The following is a 22,318-nucleotide window of genomic DNA, read 5'->3' on the forward strand; positions in this document are numbered from 1 at the left end:
GGGGGGACTGACCCTGTTTGCACCCCCCTGGAGCAGCTCAGGGGGGTCTGGGGTCTTGCTGATGCCAGGACTCCTGGTCCCACCTCCTGGGCTTCCTCAGCTGCTGAGTCACTGCCTCTGCCTCAGCTCTTCAATTATTTCTGACTCGCTCGGTTTCCAAATCGCTTTCCTCCAAAAGGAGGGTGTCTCTGGAGCCCGGGTGTTGGTTGTGGTGGAGGGGTCCAGCCTCAGCACGGGGCTGGGACAGCAGCTGGGGAGACGACTTTTGGGTTGGGTTCACAGAAATCGGAATTGCCGAATGTTGGAAATAACGGCGAGAACTTGGTTTTAACTCCAACGTGGCCGTAACTTTAGCAGGGGAGTTTGCCAGAGCCTGCTGGTGAGGAGTAAGTCTTCTCCTTCCTCTTTTCAGTGGTTCCCAGTGAGAGGACAAGGGGCAATGGGCACAAGTTGGAACATAAAGGGTTCCACTTGAATATGAGGAAGAACTTCTTCACGGTGAGGGTGGCAGAGCCCTGGAACAGGCTGCCCAGGGAGGGTGTGGAGTCCCCTTCTCTGGAGATCTTCAAGCCCCACCTGGATGCTCCTGAGTAATATGCTCTGACAAGCTCTGGGTGGTCCTGCTTTGGCAGGGGGGTTGGACTGGATGATCTCTATGGTCCCTTCCAACTCTAAAAATTCAGTGAAAAATTCAGTGAAATTCAGAGGAGGATGTTGGGGATGGAGACCTCCCCATTGGGTCCTGGATGGCTGGAGCCCTGTGGGGAGACACGATGTGTTTTTTGGGAGAACACACTGTCAGATGGGCTCCTTGCCACCAGCTTTGAATCTGGTGACTTCCTGCCCTTGGTGGCCTCGTGTCCTTGGGAGGATGATGGTTTGTGGGGTGGGTTTGATTCTTGAGTCTCTTGGCTGGCAGCACGGAGCTGGTTGGGTCCAGGTAAGGGACTCCCAAAGCCTTGCCTGGGGAGGGGGGAGGCACTGAAAGGAGAAGGGATGTAATGCCCTTGGTGGGTGTCTTTCTCCTAAAGTTATCTGATGTAAATATTACGCTCTCTGCATAAATTTAGTATAGATAATTGACTGCATCTTGCTTGGAAATGGGTACCAAAGGTTTTTTTTTATAGCTTCTGCGTAATTGACATTCCGGGAGGAGAGGCTTTGTCTGGGTAACCGTGTTGGAATTAGTATTTTATTGTAGTGCTAAACCAGTAGGTTAGGATTCTGGGAGTTCAGCCGACGCGTGTCAGTAATTACTGTATCACCACGGTTCCAGTGGATAAAGCCAACTCTTGGACCAGAGCACGTCATGCCCTGAAACCAGACCATCCCAAAGTTGCATTGCCAACCCCTGGTGTTCTTCCCAAACAGAGGTGTCCCCCGGGGCGGGGGGTGACCTGGGACCACCTGCTTTGTGTGTCCCAGCACCAGAGCTGGGCTGGTTTTACTCTTCAAAAATGGGAAACCAGTGCACCAGTATGGAAATGGAGAGACTTGTGGGGGGGGTGACCTGGGACCACCTGCTTTGTGTGTCCCAGCACCAGAGCTGGGCTGGTTTTATTCTTCGAAAATGGGAAACCAGTGCACCAGTATGGAAATGGAGAGACTTGTAGAAACCATTCAACAGGGAGGTTTAAAAAATCCCAAAATAGTCAAAAGAGCTGGTAGGAGTAGGAGCGGAGCTCGGTGCTGGGTGGCGGTGGCCACAGGAGAAGGGTCGGACGGTGGCCACAGGTGGAGGAACGGACTGGCCACAGGAGGAGGGTCGGATGGTGGCCACAGGAGGAGGGTCGGATGGTGGCCACAGGAGGAGGGTCAGATGGTGGCCACAGGAGGAGGGACAGACTGGCCATAGTAGGAGGGTTGGATGGTGGCCACAGGTGGAGGGTCGGATGGTGGCCACAGGTGGAGGGTCGGATGGTGGCCACAGGTGGAGGGACAGACTGGCCACAGGAGGAGGGTCGGATGGTGGCCACAGGAGGAGGGTCGGATGGTGGCCACAGGTGGAGGGACAGACTGGCCACAGGTGGAGGGACAGACTGGCCGCAGGAGGAGGGTCGGATGGTGGCCACAGGAGGAGGGTCGGACGGTGGCCACAGGTGGAGGGGCAGACTGGCCACAGGTGGAGGGTCGGATGGTGGCCACAGGAGGAGGGTCGGATGGTGGCCACAGGTGGAGGGACAGACTGGCCACAGGTGGAGGGTCGGATGGTGGCCACAGGTGGAGGGTCGGATGGTGGCCACAGGAGGAGGGTCGGTGGCCGCGGCGAGTGCTGAGTGTGAGATGCGAGCGCTTGGGTGTGATGCCGCGGAAGGTATTGGTTGTACTCACTGAAGCTCCTTTGTTTTGCAGAGATCTTGATGCAGACGCCCTTTTGGATTTCTTTTTAATAATGTGTGACCCTTCACCTTTGATCCCTTGACCTGCATTACTTTGGTAACCATTTCATTTTTTTTAATTTCATTCCATTTTTAATTTTGGTGTGCAAGCTGTAACATTTCATCATTTTAAACTGTAGCGTTCTGTGACCTCCCCAAATGTCATTTTTTTTTTTTCTATGAAGATATGTAATGTTGGCTTTTCTCGAATAAAAATTATTTCAGTTGTTAAAAAAAAAATAAAGTATGTCATTTTCATTGGTTTTTGCTTCTTTTAAGTTTAACTGTGTGTATGTTTATTGTATGGTACATTTACTTTTTTTGACCTGTGTTCTCCCAGTACTTAATCTAATTTATTTTGATATTTCTGTACATCTTTGGTTTTAATTTGCATTTCCCTACAGTTCATCTGGTCAGTAAAACACATGCTGTTCCCCACCCCCTCATCCCCCAGTCACGTTCCGATAGCCCAAAAGCATTTAAGATACTCTTATGAATAAGAAATATTCTTTATTGTTAAAATTTTGTTCCCTGTCCTGAAGATAACTTTTCCTAACCATCAGCTTAAAACTGATAGCTATTTTAATAAAAGATTAGGCTTTAGACCAAAAATGAAAATCCCAATCGAAACTCAATTTACATTTATTTTTACATTATCATTGAAGCCAAAAGAGAAGTTATCAATGCCTGGAGCTGTGCTTTATGCAGCAGTGGGGGTGGGGAGGGGGGACAGCAGAGCCCCCAGAGTTTAGTGGCTGTTTCTCTCCATTTTTCTATTGAGAGGGTGCTGGTTTTGGGCAGATTCTATTTTTATCTTGTAAATGATCCTATGAAATCTACCGAGCACGGCCCGCTGAAGCACAGATTATTTTTTAAGTGTCTCATTATTTTATTCTCTAACATTTAATGCTGAAGTTTTAATTGCACACAGATGAAGCTGCTAAATGAGCACTGAAATGGATTTAGGTCTTCTCTGAGCCTTGTTGATGCTTATAAAACTTCATCTCGTTCATTAGGGCTCCGGATTAAAATTGCGGCGAGCCCTTCGCGTGCCGCCCGGGCGCTGCCGGTCCCTGGCCCCGCTGCACACCCTGTGCTGGGGCTCCCCTCGTCCCCAGCAGCACCAGAGCCTGCTTTGGGAAGCAGCTTCTCTTGTTAATTAGCAACAGTGCTTGGGAAAGTGGTATTTCCAGCACTAATCTTTGTGCTGAGACAGCGGGAGCTCTTTTTTTAAGCCGCCCGTGGTTGTGTTTGCCGAGTCACCAGTTTGGTACCAGCAGCAAGGCCAGTATTCACCAGATCCCACCCTCGGGGTGCTGGACCCATGGGAGGGGGGCCAGATAGACCATCCCAGCCTGTGACAGTGTGTGAAGGGCTCTGGTTTTCTGCTTTTCCCTTTTCCTCTCCTCTATGAGCTGTAATATGTGCCCAGAGTCACCAGTTCTCCTCTGCCAGGCAGCCCCTCCGGCATCTGGGGCAACTGGGATGGGGCTTGTGCTCTGGCTGTAACGCTGCTGGAGGAGTAGGATCCTCCAAATTCATCCCGAGCTTTTTTTTCCCCATCATCAGAACAGGGTTTTTAAAACTCAGTGGAAAAAAAAAAATAAAAATGTTTATTTTGCCCAAGAAAACTCCTCCAGGACTGTTTTTCTCCTCCTGGTAACGCATATTTCATATAAACTCCTCGAGGACTGGTTTTCTCCTCCTGGTAACGCATATTTCATATGGGCAGCAGTTAGATGTGAATGCCTTGACTTTCTAGGAAAGCAGTTTTTTAAAAAAAAAATCTTTCTTTAGACATCTGGAAACCAAAGGGAATCTCCCTTCTCTGTGCAGCCACTCAGCTGCCTCCTGCTAGAACAAATAGCGAGGGGAAAAATGATGGGATACAAAATGTCTGGGGTTGGGAATTGGAGTAAATAACATAAAACAAGATGAGGTTAAAAGACGGTTAGAATTTCTTGTTTCAGGAGATAACTCTGTCCTGCCCATCCTGCCTCCTTTTCCCAAGGTAAGCGCTCGGCACTGAGCAGTTGGGTTTGTCTCCCGGGACATTGGGGTGACACAGGGACGTTGGGGTGACACAGGGCCATTGATATTTCTTTCTCCCCCTCTTTCCAAGTGTTGGTTACCTGCAGCTGGGTGTTGGCAGAGATGAGTGTAACGAATTTCACTGAATTTTTTAGAGTTGGAAGGGACCATAGAGATCATCCAGTCCAACGCCCCTGCTGAAGCAGGATTGCCCAGAGCTTGTCAGAGCATGTTACTCAGGAGCATCCAGGTGGGGCTTGAAGATCTCCAGAGAAGGGGACTCCACACCCTCCCTGGGCAGCCTGTTCCAGGGCTCTGCCACCCTCACCGTGAAGAAGTTTCTCCTCATATTTGAGTGGAACCTCTTATGTTCCAACTTGTGCCCGTTGCCCCTCGTCCTCTCACTGGGAACCACTGAAAAGAGTCTGGCTCCCTCCTCCTTCAACCCTCCCTTGAGATACTTGTCAGCATTGATAAGGTCTCCCCTCAGCCTTCTCTTCTCCAGACTAAAGAGTCCCAGCTCTCTCAGTCTCTCCTCATAAGGGAGATGCTCCAATCCTTGAATCATCTTTGTTGCCCTTCGCTGGACTCTTCCCAGTAGTTCCCTGTCCCTCTTGAACTGGGAAGCCCAGAACTGGACACACGGATTATGCCCCTTCAGCCTCTTGCAGGGGCTCCCAGGCTGCTGGAACTGCTGAGGAAAGGAGGAGGTAGAGCCCTTGGAAAGGGAGAGTAAGAATTGTTCCCACTTTCCTGTCTAAACAGCAGGAAATATTCAGTAAGAAAAGCTTTGTCTTTAACGTGGCAGTAGCATCACCCTGGTCCTGAGCCCAAAACCACAACATTTCTGGGTTCCAGCAACAATTGTCCGATTTATGGCAACAGGTGACGGGACTGAATTCATTTTACTGAGCTTGTTTTTTATTGAGCAGGAACTAAAATACGTGTTTTCTTCAAACACTTAATCAAAGAACTACACCGATGCTGCAAAACGTTGGCAGAGCAGAACATTTGTCTATTTAAATATTAAGAGAATACTCTGTAGAGAGATCTCTTCCTGCTTACGAGGGTTTTTTTCTGTTGTTCCGAGCCAGAATATTGATAACATCTGCTCCTGAAACAAGTCTTAATTTTGAAATTTATGCCGTAGTTTTCTGCTGCTGGATGCCTTTATTTGCTAACCTTAACGGAAGGCTAAATGGCTGAAATGAAATACTTGGCACATTTACTAGATTTAGAGCGTTGCACGTTCTTGCCGTTCAGGTGGTGTGTGGCTGGGATGGGATTAACCTAATCTGCTTTATCCGGCCTCATAGACACCCTGGGGATCAATCACCTTGCGTGTGCTGTTCATTTAATAAAATATACATAGGCAGCAGAGAAATGCCTCACTTCAGCCTGGGAAAACAGATGAATCAGTCAACACAAGCAAACATTGTGGGTTTTTTTTTTTTCTATTAATAACAAACTCCGTCCCAACACGCCGGGTAACAAAATGGACAGGACAAATGTTCTTTTCCCCCCCCAAAAAAAGTCTGTATCTGGGAAAACACAGATTTCTACACAGCCCCTGCACATGGTGAACTCACCAAAGGGGCAGCCCTCCCCTGCCCATGGGTTTTAGGGGCTGGGGGCTCCTGGGTGAGGATCCCATCGCTTGGATGCTCGGAGGGAAGGGGATTTTCTTTTTCCTGGGGGGGCCCAGGTGCTGCTGGAGCCCTGGGGCTGCTCCTCAGGCTGGGGTGAACCTTCCAGGCTTCTCACCTGCTTGCTGCTCTCCGTGTGTAGTGTTATGCAAAGTCCTTAAATAATTTGATTACGGCTATCGCTTTAGATTCTCAGAATGCTTAAGGTCTGTGATGGCTGAGGGGGTGCACGGGGGGCCCCCCCTGGCCAGCCCTGTGCCTCTTGCTTTGCCCGTAGAGCTCCTGTAGTGATGGAAACAACCCAAGTTTGGCTTTTCCTGCGTGTGCTAGAGCTGAGCTCCCCTCTTGTCCTTCGCTCGTAGCTGCAGACCTCGGCCCGGAAAAACGTTTGGTGATAAAAATGTGTTTTTATTTCTCCTTCAGGTTTGGCTTTGTCTGCTTTTACAGCTCTTCTAGACATTGGAAATTCCAGTTTGTGTTTATTTCCTCTGGATTCCTTCCCACAAGACAGAAGTGAATTCAGCTGGATTATTGGGGAGAGCCTTGGCTGGGAATAAGGATAATTGCAGGCTCTGGCTGTGCCACAGACTCACTGATGATTCCTTTTTAAGTTATTCACCTGCACTGTATCTGTTTCCTCAGCTGTAAAACGTGGGTAATTACCTCCATTGTAAAATGTTATGGGGTCTGCTGGTAATTATATGAATGAAGCGCTAATTACAGTGATTATTACTTGGACCTAGTCGAGATGTGGGTGATGTTCCCGTTGTGTCGGAACGTGTGAAACAAACACCACAACTTGCCTTTTCTCCGCTCCTTTCTCCCGGGTGGATCTCTTCACCTCCCACCAGAGCAGGGCAGGGCTGGCAGAGCCAAGGAATTATGGATTCAGGGGCTGGATCCACGTGTGTCGTTTGCCAGTGGGGGTTTGTGCTTGGAATTTGCTTTTCCTCCTGGGGGTGCTCGGAAGTGGAAGAGTGGGAGCGATGCTCAGAGATGCTGGTTGGGTTGGGACCACTCCATGGGCCACCTCATGGCCTCGGTTCCTTCAGAAGGTCTGACCTTGGTGGTGGGATCTCCTTCCAGCTGGGGAGATCATTTCCCTCCTGTGCGAGATCACAGCTCGCCAGACTTTATTATCAAACGTTTTATTTGCCTTTCTCTTCTCCGTTTATTTAGGACTCGTTTTCTTTGTAGCTGGGAACAGCTCTGCCATCCCCTAAGCAAGGCTGGTCAGTGGGAGGAAGAGTTGATATTTTTAAGGTAGAAATGGAGAGTTCTCATCCAGAAAATGCTGCTGCTACCACACGGGTGATGTAGCTCCTGATGGTAGTGATAATGAGTAATGTCTCACACCCATTAATGAGGAGAGGCTCCCACCCAACACCACCTTTCCCTGGACACACATTCCATGGCACAGCAATAACAGAAGTCATGTTCTTGGTGGTTCTTGCTGCAGGTCTTGCACAAGCTCCCTTGTGCCCCAGCTGGGTCTTAGCCCCACCTCGGGCACCCCCTGCCACCCCCCAGAGCAGCCAGAGAGCTCAGCAGTGGCTCCAGAGGTTGGTGACAGGCTGAAGGTGACAAGCTGGAGGTGACAAGGTGGAGGTGACAGGCTGGGCAGCACTTTCTCCCTGAGTTCCATGGTTGCAGTCAATTTTTAACTTTGAAGAGGAGGGTTTAGTTAGTGGCCGGTGGGATAATACGAAAAGGGTCTCCAGCAATTTTTAATTGCAGTTTTGCAATTGGATTTTCCAAACTCCATGCTCGTCCCTGACAGCTTGTTTCTGATCGACTCGTGTGTGTTGAAATCAGGCTGGGGTGTATCAGGTCCTGCAATATTTCAGTTGTTGGCAACACAAAGTCCATCTCGTGCAGCTGATGGGGGTGTCACTCCGTTTGGGGGTGAGTTTGGTTCTGAGTAGGGGTTTTTGCCAAGGCTTCTGGGTTTAAAACTTACAAAACCATAACTGAAAATCCACCAAATCCAAATAGGGGTCCCTTCCTGCGGTGAGCTTGACGGTTGGCGTTTGTGCCACTTGTCCCTGTCCCGTCCCTGGTGCCGGGCAGCCCCTTGGGGGTGTCTGTCCTTCCCCACCTGCCCCCGGGCAGCCTTAACACCCCCTGGAGCTCCCACTGTTCTGCTCCTCCCTTCATGGACTCTTTTCCTGGGGAACCCCTGTGTGTGCCCCGTGATGGATAGAAATGCTCAGTCCCAGAGAAGTGAAACCAGTCACTGCCAAGAAGGACATGGACCTGATGGAGAGGGTCCAGAGGAGGGCCACAAGGATGATCAGGGGGATGGAGCACCTCTGCTACGAGGACAGGCTGAGGGAGCTGGGGTTGTTCAGCCTGAAGAAGAGGAGGCTCCGGGGAGACCTAATAGCAGCCTTCCAGTACCTGAAGGGAGCCTACAGGAAGGCTGGGGAGAACCTGTTTAGAAAGGCCTGTAGTGACAGGACGAGGGGCAATGGCTTCAAGCTGGAGGGGAACAGATTTAGACTGGAGATGAGGAGAGGGTTCTTCACTGTGAGGGTGGTGGAGCACTGGAACAGGTTGCCCAGGGAGGTGGTTGAGGCCCCATCCCTGGAGATATTCAAGGAGAGGCTCGACGAGGCCCTGGGCAACCTGGTCTAGTTGGGGGTGTCCCTGCTGACTGCGGGGGGGTGGGACTAGATGGCCTTTGGAGGTCCCTTCTGGCCTGGGCAATTCTATGATTCTATGATTCTATGAAATAAGTGTAAGGAAAGAACTGCCCTGGTTGGGGGGGAGGAAGAAGGAAATGAGGGAGTATCATCCCTCCCACCATCCCTCTTCCCTCGCTTTAAAGCAGCTAAAATTCCAGATGGTTGTGTGTGTGTGTGTGTGTGTGCACTTCACCCAATACTCACATGTTAGATTTAAAAAAACAAAAATCCTATTGATTTGGGAAGCAAAAAAACTTGGTTCCCTCCTACAGAAGCACCATCTCTTAAGCTCCCGCCGCAGCAGCAGCTGTTAAGATTAATTAATTTGGTGTGAGATGCTTGGAGAGTGAATGATGCTGTATAAACCTTCCTGTTGCACGAGTGCATCGGTGTGTGTGTGTGCTCTCTGCACCGGGGTGCAGCATGGCGTGGTGTGGTGAGCTGCTGCCTCAGCTGAAGGAGGATCAATAATTGGGATTTGAGATTTATTCAACTCTAATTCAACTCTAATTCTATAGCGTTCTTGCAAAAAGAGGGAAAGTGTATGGTATCTGTAGGATCTCTCTGTGTCAGTCTCACTGTGCCCTAAATCAACACTGTAAGTAACAGATGACTTTTTTTTTAAACTGAAAAGTTTAGTAATGTAATAATTATGAAGTCTCTAAAGTCTTCCTCCTCCTAGAAATCAGGGAACTGCCCGGTTTTCATCGCGGCGGCGCAGCGTTGCGTAAAACCGCTGTCGTTAAAAAAAGTGCTGTGGAGTATCTGAATTAAAATGTAGGATCACCACGAAAACAAAAGGATTAAAGCAGGATTCCAGGATAACTTCTGAGGGAGATGCCTCTGGCTTTGAGAGCAGGTTTCAAATGTTCCTGTACCCTGTTTGGGTGGCGATCGTACACCCCGGTGACAGAATCTGGGTGGCACTTCTATTTGCCCCTTGTTACTGCAGGAAAATTGGCTTTAACCTTTTTTTTTTGTTTTAACTTTTTAAAATTACCTGTCACTCCTTGGTTGGTGACTCGGTGACAGGCAGGAGAACACGCTGGATGGGTTCAGAGCAGAGCATCTTCCCCGTGGTCCCCATCCCTGCGGGCTGGCCCGGCCGGTGGCCACGGTGCCATCGGCGTCGCCCCACGCAGCAGCCGGGGAGGTGGCATGTGCCAGCTCAGGAGGGTCCTGGGGTGCTGGGGCTCCTGGTCCTGCCGGAGGAGGAGGATGGTTCCCTTCCTTCGCCCCATTTCTAGCTGCCCCCGTCTCTGTACGGACGCGGAATCCCCACAGGAGGGTGCTGTGAAGGCATTTAATGTGCGGATTTTGCCGGGAAGCTCCGAGTTTTGAGGAAACGGTGATTTTCAGGAAGGCGAAGCCGTGGTGTCGTGGCGATGGACGGTGTGTGCCCCATCCCTGGGAGGGATGTGGGGTGTCACCAACCCGCCCGTGTCCCCACATCCCCACCGCATCCCCCGACACTTAACGGTGGGTACCACAACCCCTCCGGATGAGTCCCATCCCTGGCCCAGGGCTCTCCTGGCTTCCCACTAAAAAGCCTTGGAGCCACTCATTTACTCTCCCATCAGCACATATAGAATATTTGATCCACGTAAGCTGCAAAATCCTGGGGGTTGCAGGCAGAACCTCTGACTTCTGTCCTAAAATCCTTTGCTAAATCAGGGCTGGTTTCATTCAGCGTGACCGGGAAGGCAAATGAAAAGTAAAGGAGAAAGCTCTCCTTAGTTCTTAGCTGTAAAACTTTCTTTTCTTTCAAATATTTTAAATAAAATAGGTTATTCCTTTTGTACGGCGTATACTTGTGCCAAAATACTTTCATGTGACGAGGCCCATTAAATGGCGTTTCCCACACGCTGCTTTCTTTGGCTGGGGACTGTTTCAGCCAGAAATTAAATATGAACATTTAAAAGAAGACAGAAAACCCCATCCCGGGGTGTGCTTTGGGGGCCTCTGCCCCTCGTGTTCCCACCCGGTCCCTTCCTTGGGCTCTTCAGGGGGTTTTTAAATAAACTTTGTAAAGTGAGGATTATGACTAAAATAGAGATTTATCTTTGGGACGACCTCTAAAACACGGGGGGGGGATTAAGTCTAATTCTGTTATGCAGAATATGGTTGCTCTGATTCTTTTAATGGCAACGAGATAAGCTGATAGAGCTGTATTATTGAGGGTTTTTTTAAAAATCTCCCTGGCATTAAATAAGAGTGTGTTGCCCTTCACCCCATGGAGGGTTGGGAGTGAGTCCTGGGGCTTCTGGATCTGGATCTGGGGCGTTTGGATGGAGATTTTTGGGCAGAGACAGGGCTTTGTGTTGTCCTGAGTTTTTGGCCATCTCTTCACTCTCATCTCCTAAAGCCTTTTGCTGGGATCACCACGAAGTTCACCCAATAAACGTGGTGGAGATAACACTCTCCATAGGCGTGTTAAATTGGCTGCAGGTTATTGGAATAGACCTGGATTTAGGCTTTGGAAAGTGGGATTTCCCACTTCCTGGGGGGGGAGGTTGTGGCTCAGAGGGACCAGCCGTGGTGTTGGTGGGTTTTTGGGTCTGAATGTTAGAAAACCAGAGTGAGAGTCCCCCCCCAAGCAGCGTGTCCTGTGTGCCACCTCTGGTGCTTCAAATCCCTGCCTTTAAAGAGCCGAGAGCACCCCCATGTTCTACAGGATCTTCTCCTCCTGCCGTCGCAAATGAAAAATAAACAAAAGAGCTTAAGCATGCAACGTGCTCAATAGACTAATAAGCTGTGAAAATATTTCATGGGGAAATCTGGGGCAAGAGCTGTCTGTGAAGAAGCCTATTAGTCTTGGCAGCAGAAGGGCTTTGGGAGGCGTTCTTTGGGAGAGATAATTGAAAGATTTTTTCAAATGTATGTGTATTATTTTCTTTTTTTTTTCCCTCTTTCTGAGTAGTTTTAAGAAATCCCTCCCTCCTTAAATTGATTACCTCTCAGCATCAGAACGGCCTGGGCTCTAAGTACCCGCTAAGCTGCTCCTGTGCTGATTTGACTTTGCCTTGCTGTTAAATGTAAAACGGGTTTTAATCTTCTCGTTTAGATGTTTTAATAGAAAGTAAACGTTTAACTGGCTTGGCTGTGGCGTCGGCATCCTCAGTCCATGGGGGTGCTTGTAAGGGAAGGAAATGGTGCTTTGGTGTGAGCTGGGCCACGGAGGGATGCTCCTGGTGGTGGCATGTCCTGGCTGGGGGTCACACATGCATCTGATGTGGGGTGGCCCCACGGGGACCCCAAGATCTGGGAGCAGGATGTGAGGGAGGAGGCTGGTTTGTCTCTGGGAGATGGGCAGGTGGTAATTCCTGCTCGGGAATGGGATTCCTGGGAAATTCCCTGAGTCAGGGAAAGTGGAAAGCCGCCCGGATGGAGAGAAGGATTTGGGGAACGTGATGGGGAACGTGGCGAGATCCCGAACCATCCTCTGATTGTGTCCATCCCATCTCAGGACGGTTCCTGGCTCCAGGGAGTGGGGAAAAGTCTGGAAACCATTGTAAATCCAGTGTTGGTGATTAACGACCTGCAAGTTCAATCACAGCTTTTTTCTGGAGGTGTGTGTTTGGAGATTATTTAGGGTTCTGGTGCTGCTCTAACTGCTGCTCCATAAAGCAGAGCTGAGGCAGGTGCTTGCGGAGGAACCGAGGAGCTGCCTCCTGTCAGACTCATTCCTGTGACAGGAAAGGGGAATTCCCACTCCTCTGTAGCCACTGGGTTCATTTAGGTATGCTTAAATTCCATTTTATCCTTTTTTTTTTTTTTAAAAAAAGGCATTTTTGGCTGTAGGACACAAATGCTGTTGGCAAAGCAAGAGGCCAAATTCAGAATGTATCCCGGGGGGACGCGGGGAGCGAGTGGAACCCTCTGGGGTGTGGGAGCTTCATTCCAGCCTCCTGTGGGGTTTGAGGGACTCGCTGCCTCCGTGGGGTCACCCCGTGTCCCCCCACAGGGACCCACGGCTGCCAGGGCCCTCGCAGAGGTGACAGAGACCTGGGAAGTTTTCATTTTTCCAAATCAGTAGGAAATGGCAGCGTTTCAAGGAAACCCCTCCTGCCAGGCACAGGCGGCCACCCCCTCCCGCTCCGATCGCTCCTTCCCGGCCGTGTCTCCTTCCCACTGGGAATTCTGGCCGTGGGTGGGCTCCTGGGCTGGTGATGGGCTCGCTCTTCCCTGGGTGGGGGGGGGTTGCATCCATCCTCCGGGAAGCGGAGCCGCTCTGTCGCCGGGCACTGGACTCACCGGTTGGGTTCAGAGCAGAGGAACCGAAACCTTTTAATTTTCTGAGTTGCAGCCGCTCTAATTGAATTCATTTGCAAGTGAATTCTGAAAAAGAAGTTCTGCCTGTTTGCCTTTTTTCCCTTGCCTTTGTTCCCTCCTTGACCAAAATCCCAGTATCCCCAGTGGGTCACAGGGGCTCTGGGAGATGCTGGGGGTGCAGGAGAGCGGGGGGTGATGGAGGGGCCACCTGGGGAAGAAGAATGTCAGGCACCAATACAGGTTGGGGTGGACCTGCTGGAGACAAGTTCTGGAGAGAAAGATCTGGGGGTCCTGGCAGACAGCAAAATGACAATGAGCAAGCAGTGTGCTCTTGTGGCCAGGAAGGCCAATGGAGTCCTGGGCTGCGTAGGGAAGAGTGTGGCCAGTAGGTCCAGGGAGGTCATTCTCCCCCTCTGCTCTGCACTGGGGAGGCCACAACTGGAATCCTGCGTCCAGTTCTGGGCTCCCCAGTTCAAGAGGGACAGGGAACTACTGGAAAGAGTCCAGTGAAGGGCAACAAAGATGATTCAAGGACTGGAGCATCTCCCTGATGAGGAGAGACTGAGAGAGCTGGGACTCTTTAGTCTGGAGAAGAGAAGGCTGAGGGGAGACCTTATCAATGCTGACAAGTATCTCAAGGGTGGGTTGAAGGAGGAGGGAGCCAGACTCTTCTCAGTGGTTCCCAGTGAGAGGACGAGGGGCAACGGGCACAAGTTGGAACATAAGAGGTTCCACTCAAACATGAGGAGAAACTTCTTCAGGGTGAGGGTGGCAGAGCCCTGGAACAGGCTGCCCAGGGAGGGTGTGGAGTCCCCTTCTCTGGAGATCTTCAAGCCCCACCTGGATGCTCCTGAGTAACATGCTCTGACAAGCTCTGGGTGGTCCTGCTTCAGCAGGGGCGTTGGACTGGATGATCTCTATGGTCCCAACTCTAAAAATTCAGTGAAATTCAGTGAAATTCCACATGGGAGTGGATGGAGAGGCTGCATCAGACGCCTGTTGTTGGCAGCGGATGGAGAGGCTGCATCAGACGCCTGTTGTGTGTCCCCCCCATAACAGGAGCTGTGAAAGCCGTGGGGTCTGATGGAATTCGTGTGTCCCCCCCCCCAGGACCCAGCGTTGGAAGGTGTTTGCTGCCGGCTGACGAGGGAGTCGCGCTCTGATTTATTCCTCCGGCACCTGCAGTAAAATAAATGACAGATGATGAAAACGTATTTAATTGTCATTCAGAGCCACGTTCTCTGCTCCGGGCTCGGCGCTGCAGCTGGTGGCACACGCCGTGGTTCAAAGTCAGTGTGCTGCTCAGGAGAGGAGCCCCCCTCCCCAGGAGGGTGGGTTTTGGGGGGGTGAGCACACGTGGGTTGGCATCTCCTTGCTTCCAGGAAACTTCCCACTCCAGCAGGAAAAACATCTCCCAGCCCAAACTGGTGATTCCTATGGGTAGGATGGGATGTGCCCCTTCCCCATCCCTGGCCCCAGCGACTGTGGCAGAGCACGAGCAAGTGTAATTAACGAGCCAGGTGGCAGTAATTGGCTGCAGTTGTGGGGGGGGATGGGGTTTACCAAGGTCAGGGTGGGGGGATGAAGTGTGTTGCAGAGTGGGGGACCAGCCCCCGTCTCTGGTGTTGACTTCTGCTGTGACACCGAGCGTGCACAGCTTCAGCATGAGCCCTGCATGCACATGTATGTGCACATACATGGATGTATGTACATATCCATCCATCCATCCACCTATACATACCTTACATACCTACCTCCGTGGTGGGAGGTGGCCCAGGTGCTGCTGAGCTGATCTGGTGGCCTGTCCCAGCTGTGGTCAATGGGAGTTAACGAGGGGACACAAAACAAGCCCAGCACCTGCCTGGGGCTGAGCTCACTCTGCCAGAGCCACCCTTTGGTGCAGATCTTGGGGGGGTCTCTGTGCCCCCATTGCCCCCCTCCCCATCACCCCTGGATGCTGGTGAGTGCTCCTGCTGTGGGCTGCCTGTGTTTGGGGCTGGTTTGGGCCAAAAAAAGACTGTTTGGGGGGTGGGCTGGGATGTGGTGGGTGTCTGTGTTGGTGGTGCCAGCCCCTGGGGGTCAGTGCTTCATGACCCCCAGGTAGTGGTAGCACCACATCCCCGGGTATTGCCGTGGCAGAAAATGTTGGGTTTTGTTACCAGGAGTGTAGGAACTTGCTGTGTCTGTGGGGGTGTGTGTAATTTCCTGCTGTTTTCCACAAAATCCTAAAAAAACCCCTAAAATCCACGTTTTCCTTGGGATGTGTGTCTGTAAAAGGGCGTGCAGACCCTGGGGGTCCTTGTGCCCCCATCGCCCCCCTCCCCATCACCCCTGGATGCTGGTGAGTGCTTCTGCTGTGGGCTGCCTGCGTTTGGGGCAAAAAAAGACAATTTGGGGGGTGGGCTGGGGTGTGCTGGCTGGTGGTGAGTGGTGGGTGTCTGTGTTGGTGGTTCCAGCCCCTGGGGGTCAGTGCTCTGTGACCCCCGGGTAGTGGCAGCACCACATCCCTGGGCACTGCCGTGGCAGAAAATGTTGGGTTTTGTTACCAGGAGTGTAGGAACTTGCTGTGTCTGTGGGGGTGTGTGTAATTTCCTGCTGTTTTCCACAAAATCCTAAAAAAACCCCTAAAATCCACGTTTTCCTTGGGATGTGTGTCTGTAAAAGGGATCTTGAGGGAAAAGATCCCCCGTCCTCTCCCTCCTGCTCCTCGTGTGTCCCGGGGAAGGGCAGGGGCTGCTCCCCAGGGTTTGGGGTTGCTGAGGGCTGGTGGCCTCACGCTTTGGAGGAGGAAAAGTTGCTGTTGGGGCTTTGTTATCACTTGTGTCTTGGCTGTGCTCACCCCACGGCGCGGGGAAAAAGGGTTTATGGGAGAACTGAAACTCTTCATCCTTGATGGTTTCCGAGTTTGGGGTTTTTAGAGGTGAATTCCAGGAGCTTTGCACCATGTGGAGGAAACTATAATTGATGTTGGTCAAAGGAATGGGCCAGAAACCATGGTTGAAAATCTGATTTTTTGCAAAGTTTAAGAGGAGAAGCTGAATATTTTGATCTTGCCAAAATACTTTTGCCGTTGGAGCGTTTTCTTTGCTCCAAAATAATGATTTAAAAAATATGAAGTTGGAAGCAAAAGCTAGAAGCAACCTGGAAGAGAGGGGTTTTCTTAAATGCCCTGTCACAGAGTATCCTTGTTTTTGTGGGTGGAACAGGGAGACGTTTGCTTTTGGGGGAGACTTTGCTGGGCAGGAGCATCTCACACACCAGAACTTGTACTTTTTTGGTGGGTGTGGAGGTTTCTCCCCAGGGTTTGGCTGGAGGAGCTGGGTGGGTGCTACTCTCCATTAACCACAATAAAACCCCAAAAGTGGAGCAATTGGGTGAAAACTGGGGGTTTTTAAGATGTCGTCAAAGCTTGTGGTGTTAATTTCCTCCCTCCTTCAGAGTCTGGGGGCCACGGGGCTGGGGAATCTCTCTCCTGGGGTGGGGGCTGCAGAGCGGGTGGTGAAAAAGAGCAGTTTTTAGTATTCATGAAAAATGCTTGTGACAGCCCTACCCCAAGTAATGAGAAGCCACCTGCAGTTCGGAGCAGTACTTGATAATGCCGTAATTAGATTGGAGATGCAAAAAAGCTCATTAAAATTAAATAACATATTTGTCACTGTTTTAAGAGGCGCAGATTGCCTCAAACCATGCTGGTCTCTTGACCTTGAGTATTTTGGCGTGCTCCTCGCTGTCAAGAGCACGAGAAGGCGATCGGAGCGTCCCGCCGGCGGGTTCCTGGGGGGGTTTTGGGCACAAGGTTTCAGGTATTCGCCTTCCCCGGTCACATCGTTTGGCACCGGCTCGTTTTCCCTGCCCTTGTCCAGGGGGACCGTGCTCCTGGCACCTGGACGTGGGGCTGGGGATGGACCTGGCCCCAGGTTTGCAGACTGGGGGACATGGGCACAAGGGGTGGCCGCTCTCGGGGTCCATGCCTGGCTCCACACGAGACATGGGTCCACTCTCCATCCAGATCTTTGGTGGTCTGTACCTTGCAGTTGGAATCCAGCCCTTGTTGGGCGAGAAGGGGAGATTTCCCATCTTCTTGATGCCTTTTGCTGTCAAATGTGCAAACTCCCAGGCTTTCATGGAGTTTGGGGTGACTTCTCCAGCTGGTGATGGGATCAGGCAGGAGAGGAATTTCCCTCTCCATATGGGAACACTGGCTGAGAGCTCCTGGTGGAGCAGAGCGGGAAGGTGATGGGGCTTGAGACCCCGTGGTGGGGCTCCAACTCTCCAGAAAAGCCCAGAAATCCTGATGGGAGCGACGTTGGGCTGTGCTGAAACACCAGGAGCCAGAGGGGTGGGGAGGCAGCTCGGGAGAAGGTGGGAGAATCACTCTGTGCAATGGCTTTTCCTCCTCACCAGGGCGAACTGCAAATGCAAATGTGCTCAGGATGCGGATTTGTGCAATGCAGAAATGCAGGATTCCGGAGACATTTGTCTCTATCTCTTCAGTTTTTGATGAAATACAATAAAACGTGTTTTAAAAATCCCCTCCCTCCCTCCCTCCTGCCTGAAAAGGAACGTGCAAAGCCGTAATGGTGCCTATTAACAAGACTGTAATTTTCCAAAATTAATTTTTAATGACTAATTTGTCTTGTTTTCAGATGTTTTATACAACACCTATTGTTTCTCCACAATGTCACCGTGAAGGAGACCGGTGCTGGTTTGGGATCTCTGGCTGGAGCATCAATTGCTGGCTTTGCTCTGGCTGGTGGGGGGGGCTGCACCCCCTTGGAAGGGGGGGGCTCTGGAAGAGGCTGAGGCTGCTCTTAACAGAAGGGATTTCCCTTTTTTCACCCCAAAATGGGGCTGCTGCCAAACAGAGAGTTCCCCTTGCTTGGGGAGGTGCTGGGGGCTTGCCTTTCCCCACCGAGACGTTGGGGGCTTCCCCCACAATGGTTTTTTGTGCCGAGAGAAGAGAATTAACAACAAAAAGTGGGATTTTCTTCTTCCTCCTCCTCTCCCTTTGTGAGTAATTGCCCGTAGGTGTCCTGCAGTGGGAGTGTTTGCAGATTACTCCGTGGTTTCGGAGCGTGGGATTCTCCCTTGTGGTGGTGGCTCCTGAGCAGCACCTTCAAAAGACATTGAAGTGCTGGAGCGTGTCCAGAGGAGAGCCACCAAGTTGGTGAGGGGTCTGGAGAACAAGTCCTACGAGGAGAGGCTGAGGGAACTGGGCATGTTTAGTTTGGAGAAGAGGAGGCTGAGGGGAGACCTCATTGCCCTCTACAACTACCTGAAAGGAGGGTGTAGAGAGGCGGGGGTTGGCCTCTTCTCCCAAAGGAGTAATGACAGGACCAGAGGTAATGGTCTGAAGTTGGAGCAGGGGAGGTTCAGATTAGATATTAGGAAGAATTACTTTACTGAAAGAGTGGTCAGGCCCTGGAACAGCCTGCCCAGGGAGGTGGTGGCTCTTCAGGGCATGCTCTAGTGCCGTGGGGTGTAGTGTGTGGGGGTGTGGGGTTTAGTTGGTGGGTGGTGGTTTTGGGTTTGTTGTTTTTGTGGTGGTTGTGTGGGGTTTTTTTGTTTGGTGTGTTTTTTGTTGTTTTTTTTTTTGTTGTGGTTGGACTCGATCTCGGAGGTCCCTTCCAACCACTAAGATTCTGTGAAGGGACGTGTCTGCTCGGCCGGAGCCGGGTCCATCCCTTCGTGCTGGGGCTTTGCTTGGTTTTGTGTTCCCTTGTTTGGGACCTGGGAGGAGGAGGGAAAGGTGAATGTCCCCAACTTCTGGGGAGAGAGAGCATCCCTGTGGGATCATCACCCATCGGTGTCCCCATGGGAGGGGAGTTTGTAGTTGACTTCTGGCATCTTACAGAGAAACTTCATAATTTATTTTTTTTTTTTCAATTATACTTTTATTCCCCGCTTCGGAATGATCTTGGAAGGGCCAAGCACTGGGTGCAGCTTGTGCTACTTCGCAGCTGGGTGCGCTGCTTGGTTTTGCTTATTGCCTGTCACATCAATGTTTTCTTTCATATTCCTGGCACCAAAAAGCACATTTTTTCCAGAGCTTGTTCTGACTAATGTTGATGAAAGAGCAAAAATTCATTATTAGAGAGAAATGGCTGGTGTTCCCCAGGAGGCTGAGTAAATAGTGGGGAACTTGGGTAGTCAAATTTCTCCTGCCAAAACAACGCTGGTGGTGGAACCCCCTCCTGCTGGGGGTGCTGGCTGCTGGACCCCCAAAAAACCCAGGAGACAGCATTCCTGGGCAGCATCCTGTGCCCCCCAGGGGTCCCCCCCCCACTGTCCAGGCACCCACCAGCTCCCCCGGGAAGGGCAGCTGTGGGGGGTCCCCAAAACCAGCACAAGAGCCCGTGATGGGCTGAACCTTGGCAAATAAGGTGAAATAAGGTGTTTTTAGAGGCACGTGATGAGGATGGAGCCGCCTTCCCCTCCTGGGCTGGGATCTTGATTATTAGCAGGATAATCCCCATCCATCACCCGAGGGAGGGGGTCTCAGCTCCATCCCTGATGGGGATTTCCAGGTAAAACAGGAGTGTGATTCCCATTGTGTGGTCCCACTCGCATCCACCCGGAGCCTTTGGGTGAATCTCCAGCAGCTTCAGAGGGAAAGAAACCACCCCAAAAGCCCATTTGGCCTCTGTGGTTGTACCGAGGAATCTGCTGGAAGAGTAAACCCTGGGTAAACATCCTCAATTTGCTGCCTCCTGAAATGGAGCAGCTTTTAGAGTTTGAAGCCACAATTTGTATTCAAATGAAGGTCATTTGAAAGGTGTAACATAGTAAACAGCCATTATTTCATTTTGATAGTGGTACTAAAATTATAGTGTTGGTTGAATTATTTTAGTATAGGACCATTACCATCTCCCTAAAACACTTATAGGGATTTTTATATCAGTGCTGCAGTCCTGAAATTAGAGGAAAATTAAAAATCACACGGCTGTGGTAGGGAAGTCATTTTTTTGTGAGCCTGCCTTGGTTTTATTGTGCATTCTCCTTCCCTCTCCTCCTGCCAAGAGAGAGATGCACATCTTCTGTCAGGACTGATGGATTCCTGCCCTTCCTGGTCCTTTCCCATCTCCTGTTGTGAGATGCTCCGGCTGGGAATTGTGCTGGGGCAGCGTCCTCACTCCCAGTTCCCTCCTGGGGCTCTGCTCTCGGCACCCAGATGGCTCTGAGGGCTCACCTTTTTTGGGTCACAGCCTGGCTGAGTGGAGGGGAGACACCACCTTCCTGTAAATTGGGGCTTTCACGAGCTACCTGCAAAAATTTAGATATTTTTCCTTTTTTTCCCCCCGATAACAGAAGGTGCCGTGGTATCGCCTGACTTCACTCCTTTTTGTCAGCCTGCTATATTTAACAAAAAAAATACTCGTGCAGAGGAGTAGATACACACTTAGAATCTCTCTGCCTCTATTCTCTTTTAGAAATGCGTGTCATAAAAGTTAAGAGTTAATGGAATGATGGTAATTTCCCCCGTCGGGGCGGGCGGTTCCTGGCTGGGTGGAAGGGCTGGGGCACGACGGGCCGCGCGTGAGCAGGGGCCGGCGGACGTGAACGAAATCCCAAATGGTGAAACTCCTGTAGCTGATGACAGCCGCCTTCGTTAACATTTTCACACTCGGCTGGCTCACAAATGAGGAGAAAGGGCTTTCTGTACCCGCTGGATTTATAACCCTCCGAACCCACCCCGTGCCTCGGTGTGTGCCGGGGGTTTGTGCGCCCTCACCCCGGGGTGGGGGGTTTGTATTGGAATAGAAGGAATTCCATGCTTTTTTATGGAAGTAGGGGGGGAATAACGGGTGCTTTGTGAGTAATTTTAGTGAAAATCTTTATTGGCGATAAGGTGGTTCTCCGTAAAATGAAAGAATACCTTGCAAATAAAATTCTCCTTAGTTTGTAATCCCTCCAAGAATTTAAGATGTGAAATTTCTAGTTTCTAGCTGCGTCTTTGGCAAAATTTAGGTGGGGTTTTGATCTGGCTATTATGGTGTTTTGACCTGATACTGCTTAAAATCGGTGGTTTTTTTAGTTGCAGGAGGAGGATGTTGGTGTATATCTATTGGGAAAGAGCATAAACTTCTAAACCTTGGAAGTTTTGCTGCTTTAACGGTACCGAAGCTGACACAAAGAAGGTGTTGGCCAAGGAAGGTGTTGGCCATGACACGTTGCAGGTCAAGGACGTGCCTGGTGACCCTTCCCCAGCCTCACTGTCCCCTGGTTTGCCCTGCTCAGGGCTTTGCTGCAGCATCACTCCATGCTGGCAGCAGGAAAATAATGTTTTTGTGATGAAATTGCTGGGTTCCCAAGCACAGAGCGACGTCAGGATGGACAGTCCCTGTCTTTGGGTGAAGGATGCTCTTGTGGAGCAGCTCCTCTCAGCTCCTGGAGAGGCTTCAAATGTTGGGGGGGGGGGCCTGCAGCGGGATTGGGATGCCCTCGGAGATGAGCACAGCAACCTGCTCCATATTTATTACGGGCAACAATTTGACTAAGGGGAGAATTTAGATTAATAACATTCAGCCTGGAGAAGTAATTTCCTTTGAGAAAGCGATTTACATGCACTCTGCCAAAAAGAGCCGTCACCGCGCGCTCTCCCCGTGTCAGTTCCAATAATGAAGTTGGAAATAACATGGGAGGTTAATAGGTCCTACTTATCTCCTTAGCGCCGGGAAGGAAGATTTACAGTGCGGAGCCTGGTTTGCATATTTCCATGGGAAACGGGGAGGTTTTTCCCCAGCGGAGGTCGAGGAGGGGTTGGGGTTACAGGGTGGCTGCTCTGCTGCTGCTGCTACTCCGGACCCCCATCCCGGGGGATGTGCTGGTGCTGGAAGGAGCCACCTTTCCCAGGTCACTGGCCAGGGATTTTATTGAGATGTTTGTGCCGCCGTCCCAGCAATAATCATTTTTAACAGGCTGTGTCTCTCCTCTAAGCCTGGAAGCTCACCCTGGGGGGGTTGGGAGAGGGGCTGAATCCTGGTGGGTTTTCCTGGGATGAGGAGATGCTGGGGACATGGAGGATGTCACCTCTGGGGCTGGTGTGACGCTGTCCTCTGGGCACAGGTTGGAGTGTGATTTATCCATCCTCAGCCCCCAGGGGAGGGGGGGGACACACATACCCCGGGGTCCCTAGGGCTGGGAGCCACCAGCCCGCTCTGCTGCCTTACCCAGGACCTGCTGCCTTAATTAGAAATAGTAACGACCTTGTCGTCGCTGGCGAGGACGCTGCTGCCTTGGCTTTCGGCGAGACTGGAAATAGCTGGAGCCGCCGTAATTGCACCTTTTTTTCTCCCCCCCCCCC

At 51.1% G+C, this 22,318-nt stretch overlaps 1 protein-coding gene across 4 annotated transcripts in view; it reads left to right on the forward strand.

The window, feature by feature from the left end:
• CAMTA1 (calmodulin binding transcription activator 1) overlaps positions 1–22,318 on the forward strand; it is a 361,470-nt gene that overhangs the window by 42,427 nt on the left and 296,725 nt on the right. The window lies entirely within an intron of this gene.

The sequence above is a fragment of the Calidris pugnax genome, unplaced genomic scaffold (assembly GCF_001431845.1).
Source record: "Calidris pugnax isolate Ruff unplaced genomic scaffold, ASM143184v1 scaffold161, whole genome shotgun sequence".
Taxonomy (NCBI): domain Eukaryota; kingdom Metazoa; phylum Chordata; class Aves; order Charadriiformes; family Scolopacidae; genus Calidris; species Calidris pugnax.